Source organism: Fukomys damarensis, unplaced genomic scaffold (genome assembly GCF_012274545.1).
Source record: "Fukomys damarensis isolate Sample0158 unplaced genomic scaffold, DMR_v1.0_HiC HiC_scaffold_1, whole genome shotgun sequence".
NCBI lineage: Eukaryota > Metazoa > Chordata > Mammalia > Rodentia > Bathyergidae > Fukomys > Fukomys damarensis.
Genome location: NW_022900913.1, coordinates 13,211,062 through 13,224,996, shown reverse-complemented (window position 1 = coordinate 13,224,996; position 13,935 = coordinate 13,211,062). Strand labels below are relative to the sequence as shown.

The following is a 13,935-nucleotide window of genomic DNA, read 5'->3' as shown; positions in this document are numbered from 1 at the left end:
GAATGTTTTTCAAAACCCAGCAACCTGATTCCAATTGTCTAGAGAACTTCCATAGGGTCTATCTCTCAGGCACACTGACACCAAATATGTTCAATATTTCTTAATTAGCCCTGGACTGCCCATCTCACTCTTTCTGGTCCAAGGTAACTGGAGCAATTGGAACACGTATACAACCGGCATCACATCAGAACAGATTTTGGAATATCCCACTAATTGACTTGAAAGCTAGACCACGTATTCCTTTCCTATATCGGGTAAGCTTGTTATTGTTTATACAAAGCTGAAAGTACATCTTATTCACAGACTGTTACATGGCAGAACGAGGGCAGGTGATTACAAAAATCCTGTACCCAGGGCTCATTTCGTACTTGTCTATTTGAGTCAAACATAGTAACTTAACTTTGAATTTGGCTTCTCCTTCACCGTGCTTCTATTCTTTTCTGGAAGATTTCTAGACAATTCAAAAATATTGAGTGTCTACCAAGCATTAGGTACTAAAGCTATGCATGAAGTAACAAATTGAGGCCTTTGAGCATATGCTACAAGATAAATGCCATGAGCGTGAGGATTTGCTGCGTTTAGTGTTGTTCTTTACATATGATGCCAAAGTACTGCTAGGACCAAAACAAAAATCAACTTACCCAGGCATGACTGTGGACTGCAGAAAAACTCTAGTCAGAAACCTAAGTAACAACAGGTTATCATTACTTAGAGCTTTGTCACATTGATGAGCATTGTTCTCATATCTTTATACATCCAAGTCTAGATAGTCATATATAGATATAGATATATATCAAAATATGCTTTTGTACAATTTGTTCTCATTATTTGTATTCAAGTCCCATAAGGCTACCACAAACAGTAAATTAGCACATACTAAAACATTTGCTCCTAAAAAAAATCCAGGCTTAGTTTCCTAAGAGCATCTAATAAGTTCATGAAGAATCCATAAATTTTTATAGGTGTATGTTTCTTATTTGACATATAAAGCCAATTCAGTAACATTAAACTCAGGAGCACTCATGACTAAACAATGCTTTCATGCCGGGTGTGGTGGCACACACCTGTAATCCCAGCACTCAGGAGGCTGAGGCAGGATGATTTCTATGAGTTCAAGACCAGCCTGGGCTACACAGTGAGTTCCAGGTCAGTCTCCACTACATAGTGAGACTCTGTGTCAAAATAACCAAAAATAAATAAATAAATAAATAAACAAACAATGCTTCCCTCTCTAAGACTCATTATAGACTTCTCACTCTGATAAACAATGCACACAGATTCAGCACTGCATGTGAGGCCATTCTAAATAGTAAAATCACAATGAAGAAAAGCACCAAAATGTGAGAAACATGGCCCTAACTACATTCAGAAGGGGATGCTTGTGTTTAGCAGGAGAGCTGGAACTAGAAGTCAGAGGGTCACCTAAGCCAAGCTCACTGGCTACACAGGCACCAGGCTATCGTGCCACCGGGTGCACATCCACAGTGACCTTAGACACTGCCTAAACATTGACTTTAGGGTTTCAAGTAAATATCAGCAAGTAAGCAAGTTCATAAGAAGGAACTCTGTAAATCACAAGGACTAACTGAATACACACACACACACACACACACACACACACACACGTATACAAACACCTACACCTGGGGCAGCATTGTAAAGCCTCACTCAGAGGTCACAGCAGCCACCTGAGGCACATGATGACCCCCTTCCCTCCTGAGGGGCTATTATAGAGCTGGTGAGCTCCAAGATTCAGATCCTGAGAGTTTGTTTGCCTGATGCTCAGTAAATGTGAATTATTAGGGGGTTTTTTTCTTGTTTTTCTTTGACATGCTAAAAATTTTATTGAAATATAGCATAAAAATAGAAAACTGCATATATCATAGACATATAGCTTGATGCACTTTCATGAAATGAAGAAACCAAGGCAACAAGGACTAAGATCAAGAAACAGATCAGACACCCTACAAGTCCCCTGTGGATGTTTTCCGCTCTCCACAGGCAGCCACTGTTTTGATTCCTAAACATTAGCCACTGGTTAAAGTAAGAGTCACATGACTAATGCCTGGACCAGTTTCTAATATTCTCCAAAAAGAAAAACCAATATAATAATCAAAATCCCAGAAACCCAGCAGAAGAACAAAATACTATAAGCAGTAAGAGATAAGAAACAAATCACATGCAAAGAAAAGCCCATCAGAATCACAGCAGACTTTTCAACATAAACCCTTAGGTCAAGGAGAGCCTGGAGTGAGACATTTCAAGTACTAAAGGAAAACAACCTCACACCTAGACTGATGTATCCTGCAAAACTTTCTTTCAAAATGGATGGGGAAATAAGATACTTCCATGACAAAGAACACCTGAGAAACTTCATGAACACCAAACCAGCACTGCAAGGAATTCTAAACAATATCCTAGAAAAAGACAATGAAGGCAACAGCACCATGAGGCCCAACAGAGCAAATCAAATAGGCAAGGTAAGAAACTAAAAGGAGAAGGCGAAAAAAAATGACAATAATAAGTTAGTGCATATCAGTTATAACTATCAGTATCAATGGCCTCAATTCACCAATCAAGAGAAATAGACTGGCAGAATGGATTAAGAAGCAAAATCCAATAAAATGTTGTATACAAGACACACCTAGTGCTAAAAGCAGCCCATAGACTGAAAGTGAAAGGACAGAAAACTTCTTCATGCAGTAGGAGACCAGAAAAAAGCAGGGGAAGCAATCTTATTAACAAAGTAAATTTCAAACCTAAACTGATTGAAAGAGACAAAGAAGGCCACTACATCCTTGGGAAGGGAACAATTCAAGAGGAAGAGATAACATATAATTCATTTTCAATCTATTGAGTATGTTAGAAAGCACATATGCTCCTTTTCTCTTTTCTTTTTTCTTTTTCTTTCTCTGGTGCTGGGGATTAAACTCAGCACATTGCTCTGGCTAGGCAGGTGCAGCACTACTGAGCTAAATCTCAGGCTTTACATTTCATATTTTAAAAATTTATCAACACATTAATATTTTTCTTTATATGTTGATCTACCAAACTGATGAGTTATTTTGGTTCTCATTTTCTTTGCTTTTTTATATGAGAATTTATGGAATCTGTGTATATGAGTAGTGTGAAAAGTATTACGGTCCATCCGTCGTTCTCCTCTCTCATCTCTGCCTTCTGCAAACTTCCTTTCTGTCACTACAGCTTGTTTGGTTGGAGATTTGTTAAGACAAATTTTGTTATGTTATCAATATATCTTTGTACCTATTTTCTACTGACAATGAATATTAATTTTTAAGTAAATTTTATCATCACTATACTTAAATAAATGGATAAAAAATCATTAATATCATTCACTGTCTGGTACATATTACAAATTCTCCAACTGCCTCAAAGATGATATTTGTTTTTCTCAAATCACACAAATCACAAAGATTCCACACATCACTGCACTGTTTTATTATACCAAAGTATATATTGTATTGTAGAAATCTGCATTGTGTATATGTGGGGGGGTATGTTTTTACATATATGTTTTCACTATTAAATGAGAAACATGGTCATGAATGTGGTAGGATTGTGCACATTTGGCATATTGATAGACGTGTATGTGTGGGGGGAGGTATGTTTTTACACATATGTGTGCACTATTAAATGAGAAACATTGTCATGAATGTGGTAGGATTTTGCACATTTGGCATATACATAGTTTCTCTGGCAACCTTATGATTTCTCTAAATTAGATGCTTGATTTAATTCATAGTCATTTGTTTGGGAAGAATATTACATATGTATTGGAGTTAAATTCTATCATTATGCTTATAAAAATATAAAAATAAATATGGGATATATTAAAAAAGAAACAGAAAAATCTGATCTTAAAAATGTGAACTATTCTAGTTGTTTTTGGATTTCAAATATATTTCTTTTCAGTGGGAAGTTTTGTTAGAAAATGTAAGTGATACAATCAACAAGCATATGATATTTATCAAATTAATAAAACCAAGGAGCTTATAAATCATAAAATTTTGAGGACAGTTTCTCAACTATATATGTAATTTTGTTTTATTGGTAAATACAATATTTCAAAAATATTATATGAAAAGAAAATGAGAAAGAACATATAATATTTGAAGATCTTATCAAACCAATAATGTATTTGGATTATCAGTCTGTGTTGCATAAATTTTTGTTTATTTCATATCCTTTTTGTGCTGTCATATATACATATATTTGAAATTTTTATTTAGTATCTTCATTTCTTGTTGTCATGTATGTTTGCAATCTTTAATTAAAAAAAAAAGAAAAACCAGAGTCCTTGGAGATACGGCCAATTCCAGAACAGAAGCGGGAACGGCTGGAGCAGCTTGTACTGCTAGAACGTAAAGTCACACACACACACACACACACACACACACACACACACACACACACACAACGGTGGGCACATCAAAAGGACACAGGAGGTAACTGAAGAAGCTCCAAGCAGCCAAAGCAGGAACTTTTGAGTAAGAAAAAAAAATGGATTAAAACCCAAAGTGTGAAATAAATGAGTCTAATAATAAATAATGAATGATACAAATAAGTGATTCAATAAATAACTAAATGGAAGAGTAGATAAATCTGTGCAGAATTCCAACAATTTATTTGGAAAATCCACCTTCAAAAGGGTGAAGAACAATTCTTCCCTTCTTTCCAGTGCACGATGAAAAGTCCCTTCCTATGAGTGCAGCCTGCTGTTGTCCCATTTCTTCTCACAGTCTAATTTTACTGCTTTCATCTTTAATGATTTCCCTGATGGGGAGAAAGATCCATGTAGTCTGGAAATATAGAAAACTAAGGTTCAGGGGACCTGAGTTGTCTTATTTCTGACACACATTATTGGACTAGCTACACACTTTGGATCCTCTAATTCTTCTGTGCAAAGCTTAGGAAAGAATTCTCTTTGGGCTGTATGAATTCTCAGAATTGTGGTTCTACATACAAATTCTCTTGATTAAGTTCAAAGACTGACACTGACATTTACTAGCTGTAAGGTTGTAGACAAGCACCTGATGCCCTCCAACCGGAAAGCCTTATCTATAAATAGGGGTAATATTAGTGTCCACATCCTTAGTTTTTTTACATTAAAATGTGACATGAAAATACAGAACATACTGGAACAGTAGTGGCCAACCTATGGCACGCATGTCATAGCGGGCTACTTGTTATTGCTGAAAGCCCTAAAAGGTTTGCCATCGCTGTACTAGAGGATAACAACATTAATAACAGCAACAATAACCTTCCCTTGAAATAGAGCACTGTGATTCAAAGCATCATCTTCAGACAAGTCTCAGTTAAACCGCACAGAGATCTCCTCCTCCATATTTCCTCTTCGTATGTTTTTCTGGCTTCTCAACCACTCATTTGATGGACACATTCTTTCTTTAAATGTATTGGTAGATTTAACTGACCAAGAGTTAAGACACCACTGGCATAGCTCTGATGAGGGTATTTGTCAATGTCTACTTCTCTCCTTTAACTCAGTTTTGCAGTTTGCTGGGAGGTCTTGCTCATTTTTCCCAATTCCATGTTCTTGAGCGACGTATAATAGTCTCCAGTTTGGGCCATAAGCTCCGACTGGAGAATTTCTGTGGTTGTTTTGAATACATGAGCAACTCCATGATTAGACTTCAGTTGCATACATAGCAATATCTGCCTAAAGACCTTTAACACTTGCTATTGGGGAAGAGATAAATTAACTGAAAAAATGAGAGACTCTTAACACGGCAAATTGAAGAAAGATGTTAAGCAGACTCATTGCTTTACAGGCAAAAGCAAAAAGAAATGTGGCATCTAATTATGGGTTTTATTCAATATATAATTTCTATACAAATATCCTAATAATAAAGAAATTAAATGAGGTTCAAACAACACTACTCATAAAATTTACTTTTGTATTAAAAGGTTTCTTCATTAAAGAACTTAAATAAACTCCAAATCCTCCCCAGCTGATATACAGAGAACTCTGGCAGAAAACCCCTGCCAAAATCTCCCTTGGTCGCCATCTTTTCTCTCATCAGAATGTGTACAAGCCAAATTTTCATTAATGCAATGATTTTACAAGCTGCCCTTTTTATTAAGTCATTTTCAAGTATTAACAACATGCAGTAATATGTGAATACCTGTATAACCACCACTGAATTAAAAAGTAAAATACTGATCATGAATTGAGTCCTGTGCAGTGAGCTGCCCACCACTCAACAGGACTGCAATGTGTATAAAGATCTTAGCAAGTTACTCTTTGGTAAGGTTCAGGAAATGCAATTAATGTTCAATACTTGGCCAGAGTCATGATGAGAAAAGTCAATATTCAGTCACTAGTGACTATCAAGGAAATTTTACCCCATAATTTGTTAAACAAGCTGCAAAAAGAGTGAGTGAAAATGCTATAAGATAAATATGGCTTTCAGAGAGTTCAGGGAAATTTGTCAACGAGAAGAATATGTTATTATTTCTCAGGAATATGAACTTATTTCCCAAATTCTGATTATGTAGAGAGGTAACAAGGACACAAAACACTGGGCTTTCAATTTAGATTCCTGTTTTTATATACCTGCCATTGCATAGTGATCAAACTGGAAATGTGTCCGAAAAATATTGTGACATACCAACAGGGACTTAAGCTCAGCAAGTTTTTAATCACCTCACATACATTGAAATACCAGGTATGTGGTTCCAAATTTGATGCAGTAACAGAGACATAGGATTCTTTCTGTCACTTCTATCTCTTTTCTATCTTCCACTATCCTAAATGTGATGGCTTTCTGTCTTTTGGCACATTGCCTCATGGTCCTCACCAAAATGGCTGCCACAGACCTAGCATCATTTTAGGGGCAAGAGAATAGGGGAAAAGACAGAACCAGAGAGCTTTCCTCTTCCATCTTACTTTTACTTCAAGAGCAAAATCTTTCCCAAAATCCCCTAGGTGGGAATTCTACTTATAGCTCATTGGGCAGAATGTGTTCTACAACATGGTGACCCTTGGCAGAGAACACAATCATTTTCTGACCCTTGAAAAAGAACTTTACAAAAAGATAGGAATTATTCAATGCTTGATATCAATGCTTGATATTCACCTCACAGTACCATTCAAGTATATCCTTTGTTTAGTAATATAATAGTGTATCGGTGTATGTCTACATCCACGTGCACAAAGGTACATGTACATTTTCATCATGAAATAATTAGGATCCTTGATCCTTTCAGAGCTGAAAGGAACAACCAGAAATAATCTTCTAAAGGAAAAAAATCAAGGCCTTTCAATTATCTAATGACAAATATTCCTTCAGCTTTGCACATATGTCTACCCATATGGGAACTGACAGATTTTGTAACTATCACTGAGTTTTACTCTGTGATCAGAAACCCATTTTTAGTTTCATTTTTAAGATTTGTTTATTTTGTCATGTTTCATTTCTAAAAATAATTTATTAGAGAAAATATAGAACCTTTTATAGAAGTGATTTGAAGTATAAACTGAATTTTTATCATCACAACTGAGACTCTTCCCTGCTATGAAAGCAATTAATGCAAATTATCAATAAGATAAATAGCCAATTATCTTACCGTCTGCTGGGGATCGAGAAAATTATCTTCCTTTTATAAAAAGGAAAAATTCTCCTCTGCCAAGTGTCATAAACACATGGAAAACCCACACAGATATTTGCCTAAGTAACTACGGTAAAGAAAATGAAACTCAGAAAAAGAAAACAAGAAGATGAGGAAAGGCAAAGTATTAATTGTAATCAGAAAGCTGGAAATAAGTAAGGGGAAAAACCCAAAAACTAAGCCAAAAACTCAGGGATTTTTGACTACAATACTGCTTAAGGAACAGAGACTACGGTTATAAAATGTCTAATATATTCTAATAATTCAAGAATTAAAGATAAGGGGCTGGGGATTCAGCTCAGTGGTTCCACCTCCTGCCTTGCAAGCACAGATCCTGAGTTTGATCCCCAGAAAGAAGTTGGATAAAGCAATAGCTAGTAATGGTTAAGGATTAATGATTGCACACAGATATTTATATACTTACATTTTCCATACATTCATTTTTGAAGATGATACACTATATATTGTTTCTAGAAAGAGTTGTTTGCTTTTGGTTGATTCTTAAAGGAAAATGATAAATTTAAGATTAAGAGATTTTAAAAATGAGACTCCACACGTACCCAAGCATAAACTCAATGAAAAGAGAGACCATTTCAAACACACTCACCTTTTATTCTTCCAGTGTCTAACACGCAGTAGAGCTCACTAAATTCTGGTACAATGAGCAAATATCCACTAAGTCACAAATGTGAAACTACAGTTCACTCCAAGGCAAATTGATGGAAATGAACTCTAAATGCTAAGATTTGAGACATTAACACATGAACAATTGCTGTAAATAGCAATACTCATATCTAGAGGTAGCCCTGGGAAAATGCAAATAAAACATTGGGTAATTAGGATAGGTTGCTCCATAGAACAGTCATAGCTCTTTATGCAATGTTTAGTAACCTTTTCTGAGCAAGTACTTGCCTAATAATTTCAGAATAATTTTGATGGAAAATACATAAACTCTTTTCCTTTGAAAGCTGCATAACTCACCAACTCAGCCTCTTGTGCCCCCTACAAATGCACAAGACTTAGGGGGAAGACCTCCCTTCACTACTTCATTCTTCTCCAAAGCACATCCCTTCCACCATGAAATCAAAGCCATAGTGTTGGGACTTCCCATCCCTAGCTTTATCTATCTCTTCTATCAAACTTCTAATTCTGCCTGATATCTGTTGAGGTTTTGGGTACCTAGTAGCTGTTGTTTTTCTTCTCTACCACTATCCTTGAAAACACTGTGAATGATACCCATGTCTCACGGTAGATGACTGATCTTATACACTGGCATTGGAGCATTTAATACCCTTGACTTCTCAACTGCAGACTTTGACTATGCCAGACTTCCACCCTATTCCACTTCTGCCACAGAGCTTTGCTTTAATTCCCAAATCTTTAATTTCATCTTCTATTAATGCACACTTCCCTGCTACCTATGCTTAAATTTTTCCTGTATTTAAACTTTTCCCTGGTTTGTTAATGCTGTTGGGCATTATTACTCACATCTAAATAATGACAAATGGGGGGGTCTAGATAAATGCTATAGTTATAGAAAATATTATAGTTGATTGGAGGATGATTGAATCAGGCAGTTTTCCAACTTGAGGAGAATAAAAAGAAAACGGATGAAAGCAAGTATTCCTATAAATTTTTAAAGCCAACAAACATAATTATTTCTGTTCCTGAAGGGGTGTTGTGAAAAGGCTCACAACCTGGTTAGATCTGAGTCATCAAATGAATTATCTAAAACCAGAAGTGAGGTTTTAGTTAGGGTTCACTTCTATGTAAGACACAAGCTAGCAAAACAAGCCTGTAGAATTAAACAAGGAACTGATTAATCTCCTCCAGTCCACACATTACTGTGCCATTCTTCAGACACAGCTAAAGCCAGACAAGGGGGGTTGCTGCCATGCGAGCATTTACACTTTGAAATAGAATGATAGCTCATTCAACACATGGGGTCTTCATCTCCATATCTTATTCTCCTTTAAAATCACTACTAGTCTACTGCTGGTCAAAAGACTGGAGCTGTAATTCAATTTGAGCCACAAGCTGTGGAATCTTAGGTCAGTCAATTGACCTATGCAGGTCTCAGTTTTCTCATCTGTAAAATGAGAAAAGATCATGTGAGTGATTTTCAAATGCTCTGTTATTCCACACAACCCCTTTCTTTTTCCCAAAGGAGATCTCACAGGGAACCCTACTATCGTATAAATCACCTAAAATGTCACAACTTTGGTAAGAGAAAGATGAAGATCCAGCCTCCTTCTTGTTTCTCCATGCATGCCCCAGAGCTCTGGGAAAGAGAGTAGGAAAGTCAGCCTCCCAGTATTCTGGTGGATCCTTAGGTAGCCTGATAAGTAACAACGATATCATGGCAGTTCTGCTAAATTAAACACCCACCTTAGCTCATACGGAAAATAACACATTTTCCTGGTTCTAACTCTGAAGGTGAAATAGGAGGCTTGTCTGGAAGAGGCCTGGAAAGACTATGTCCCCACTCTATGCATTTGGAGATTGACTCTGTTAAATAAAGGTGACCTGAGGCATTGACTGTGTTAGACAGATGTGAACTGAGGAATAATAAAATTTGAAAGAGTTTATTGGAGCAAATAACAATCCTTGAAGGGAGCAGCTCCAAACCAGAAAAAGACTCAGACCAGGGAGCAGGAAAGGGAAGCTGACACGGAAAGGGCGGATACGGAAGTAAAGCGCAGAAGATACTTGATTGGTTATCGTTATACCGCTGCTTCATTTGATCGATTCCACAGAAAACTCCATCACACAGAAGTAAAAGTTTGTTGGCATCTCCTGATTGGTTGCTCTTAAGTTCTAACTTTCTTTGGTGTAGGCATGTTCAATAATTAGCTCACATTAACCTTTCTTCGTGGTTGCATGTCTACCGAGTTTCACGTCACTTGTAAGGCATCACTAGCATCACCTGCTCAAAGAGCCTCAGGTCTGCTACCCATACTATGTTATGGAACAACTCCTTGAGTTGTATTTCTGACCGCCCACCTGCCCCTCACCCCCACTTGCTCAGCTCCTCCAAAAAACTCCATGAGCCCCTGGGGCCAGGGATGCACCTGGCCTCCCCTCCTCCCCCTCACCTGCCACGTGGACTTCTCCGTGAGTTCACCTCACCCCCACACGGGAGCACCTGACTCCGAAACTTGGGAACTCAGATTCTGCAACAACAAAACGAGAAATTTTGGAATAAAGGAACCTCTGGGCCCTTGATGACCTAAAAATCTCTGGATTTCTCACATTTCCCTACTCAATTAAAATAAGCCTAGGCTTTCCTCTCCTTCTCACACACATTCAAAGATTCAGTGCAGCTGAAGCTGAATTTTCCTCACTCTCAATTCTTTAGAGAAAGTGAGAAAATGCTTTCAAAACTAGCTCTAAATATGGCTCATTTTATTTCTTCAGGAGAAAAAGGAGAAAGAAATATCTCACGTTCTTGCTTCTACAACTTACTTCAGAATTTGCAGAGGAATTCCCACAGAATGTTTGCAATTCAAAAAAAAAAAAAAAAACCTTATTAACCCAAGAAATGTCCACACATTGTTCAGCACCTGAACACCAGGAAGGAGCTCATGCAGTATGGGTCCTTTTTACTCTCCTACCCTGGGATTCTCACGCAAAACCCTCATACACACACAAGTAAGCAGACGTCACAGAGCAAACACAAAGCTGTCTCCAAACTCAAGGAATTCGAATTCTGGTCTCTTGACGGACTCACTGTCTAAATGTTTACCTGTCCCTTCAAGCTTTTGGACATCCCAGATATGCACCTTGGAGCCCTACATTTCAAAAATGAGAAGGCAAATGGTACCATCCAGGGGTCTCCAAGGTGACCTTGCTCCGGCCCTGTTGGAAAGGGCCCCTGTCTCTTCCAGACGCCCTTCGTCCTCCGTCAGACCCATCTCCTGGATCCCACTCACTCCTTTGAGGAGGTAGATCCCAGGCATCCTGGAGCAGTGGGCTTTGTGAGGGTCTGTTTAGTAACAGGTGAGTCATTCTGCTTGTGGGGCTGGTGAAATACCAGTCTCTTCCAGACTTCCTTTGGCTAAAGTGCTAGCTCACCACAGGACTCAGCGCCTTGAGGAAATGGGGAAGGGGGAAAGGAGGTTACTTGTCAATAGTGCATGAATTCAGAGTCCTAGAAAATATGTGTTTGCAGCCAAGTCAGAACTCGGGAGAGGATGAGTTCCTTGGTGACATATGTCAGATTAGATAGCTCTTTCTCAGAGCCTGCCCTCTGCTGAGATGTTCCCCTATACAAGCTGACTTTCCTTGTGTCCCTTCCATCTTCTAGGGAGATTTTGTACTTAGAAATCTTCAACAAAAGTATTTACTCTTTTTACAGCTCTTTTCTCTAAAAAGATAAGTAAAGAATAAAATAAATCATTGCTTGTGTTTGTGAATGAGTCTTCTACATGTGTGGGTTATGTGTGTGTGTGTGTGTGTGTGTGTGTGTGAGCACATTGTATGAATGCATATGAATGTGGGGTGTGAGTGTGTAGACATAGGTGTGCATGGGCACGCAAGGGTGTATGAATACGTTTTTTTTGGTGAAAATTACTTCCAATCTTGTCATCTCAATGATGAGGTACAGCACGATTTCCGTATCAATTCTCCAGGATTTCAAGGAATAAATAGCTCTAGTGAACACTTCCCCACATCACCGAGTTCAACTCCTTAATGCCAACTTTAACTTTGAGATGAAATATCTCCTGTGTTAAAATCTTATTTTTCTTCATGAGTAAAGCATACAAGCATAATTCAAACTTTTCCTTCTAGCTGAAGTCATAACTGGGAGCCACTGATAATTTTTTTTCTCTCTGCTGCAGTGTAATCCGCTCCCGAGCCAAGACATGTAGGCTGATGACTTTGTACACAGCAAAAAGATTCCTGTTTTCTTCTACCAGAAACTGGCAAGAGCTCCCTCCTTCGCCGCCTGCCAGTTGCTGATTGCCTGGGTAAGTTATTAGCTCCATTTGCAGCCAGTCAATCACCAGTCCTACACCTTCCTACAAGGCCATTCTTCTTTTATTTGATTTTGATTTACTTTATTCTCTTTCCACCCTCTTGTCTAAGCTCCTTTCCTGGTACTTCTGCTTTTTCTGCTCTCTGGCTGCCCTGGCCCAAGGATGTGCTGTTTGCTTCTACCCTGGTCAGCAAAACTTTCACCACCTAGAGGTCTTCCCGTCTCTTCCCGTGTTCGCTTGCTCACTTTCTGTTTACTCACTGTATTTATTTTGCTTGTTTTGCTGAGGGGGTTGTCTTTGTTTTGTTGCATTGTTTGGGGGAAATTTTGAAGCCTAGCTCCCTTTGCTCTCCATTCTTCTCCTCTCCTCCTGGCTTCAGGTTTGGCCTTCTGAGGGTGGGCGGCTGCCCTCCAGATGATCTGGGATCAGCAATCATTTCCTCACGGCTGGAGGAATCAGAGATCATTCCTTAAAAGTACATGCTCTTTAAGAAGAGATGAAATCAGCATACTGGAGGATGAATACAAATGTTGGCTCTAAAAATGAAAAGGCACATAGAAAATATAGGCAGAGGAATCAGCAGAACACCTGCTTCAGAAACTGAAAGCCACACCTCTCCTTCTGATGACCCCAGAATAAACAGCGGTGTTGAGGACCCCTGTCCTTCCATGGTCTCCACTCCCTTTGGGGCCATCCCGAGTCCACTCTGCACAGTCAGGGAACGGCACCACCACAACCTGGAGCTTCTTCCTTTCGAGGAAAAACACTGCTTCACTTTCCACAGCTTTCGGTCACCAAAACTGTACTTGTTCAAAATTGTACAAAATTACACTCGAATTTCAAAAAAGGCAAGTTTATTTAAAAAAATAGATACAAGTGCCAAGATGGCATTTACTTATTCAGATATCTGAACTAGTTCTCTCGCAAATATTTGTTGCAGTTACCTTTGAATTAAACTTTAGAGCAGAGAAGGAAGATGTACATCTATGACTTGTTTATTCATTTCCACATTGCAGTTCCTTTGGATGCTAAATCAACATGACGATACTCGGGCAGTCCTCCGTGGGTTATTATCAGGCATGCCTAAGACATGAGTGGGGCTCTTCTGGAGAGCTCCTAGCATGTGGTAATACCTTCCAAGGAATTAACTCTCGAATTCCTCTAATGAATATAATCACCCACCTTTTTTATTCCACTCTCTGGTCCTTCACTTAACTAATTAATTCCTCCATAAAACAAACATATTCTGATCCCTAAGTGAGTTAAAAAGCACTGTCCATAACCTCTTAGGTTCCTGTTACAGCTG

The 13,935-nt window shown here is 38.3% G+C and overlaps 1 long non-coding RNA gene across 1 annotated transcript; it reads right to left on the bottom strand.

Moving 5' to 3' along the window:
* Positions 1-4,720: 4,720 nt before the first annotated feature.
* LOC104876101 lies at positions 4,721-8,578 on the bottom strand. Its single transcript, XR_784242.1, has 3 exons — positions 8,258-8,578; positions 8,075-8,150; positions 4,721-4,820 (listed from the first exon to the last, which is right to left on the bottom strand). It is a non-coding gene; the product is annotated as an uncharacterized LOC104876101 (long non-coding RNA).
* Between the last annotated feature and the right edge of the window lie 5,357 nt (positions 8,579-13,935).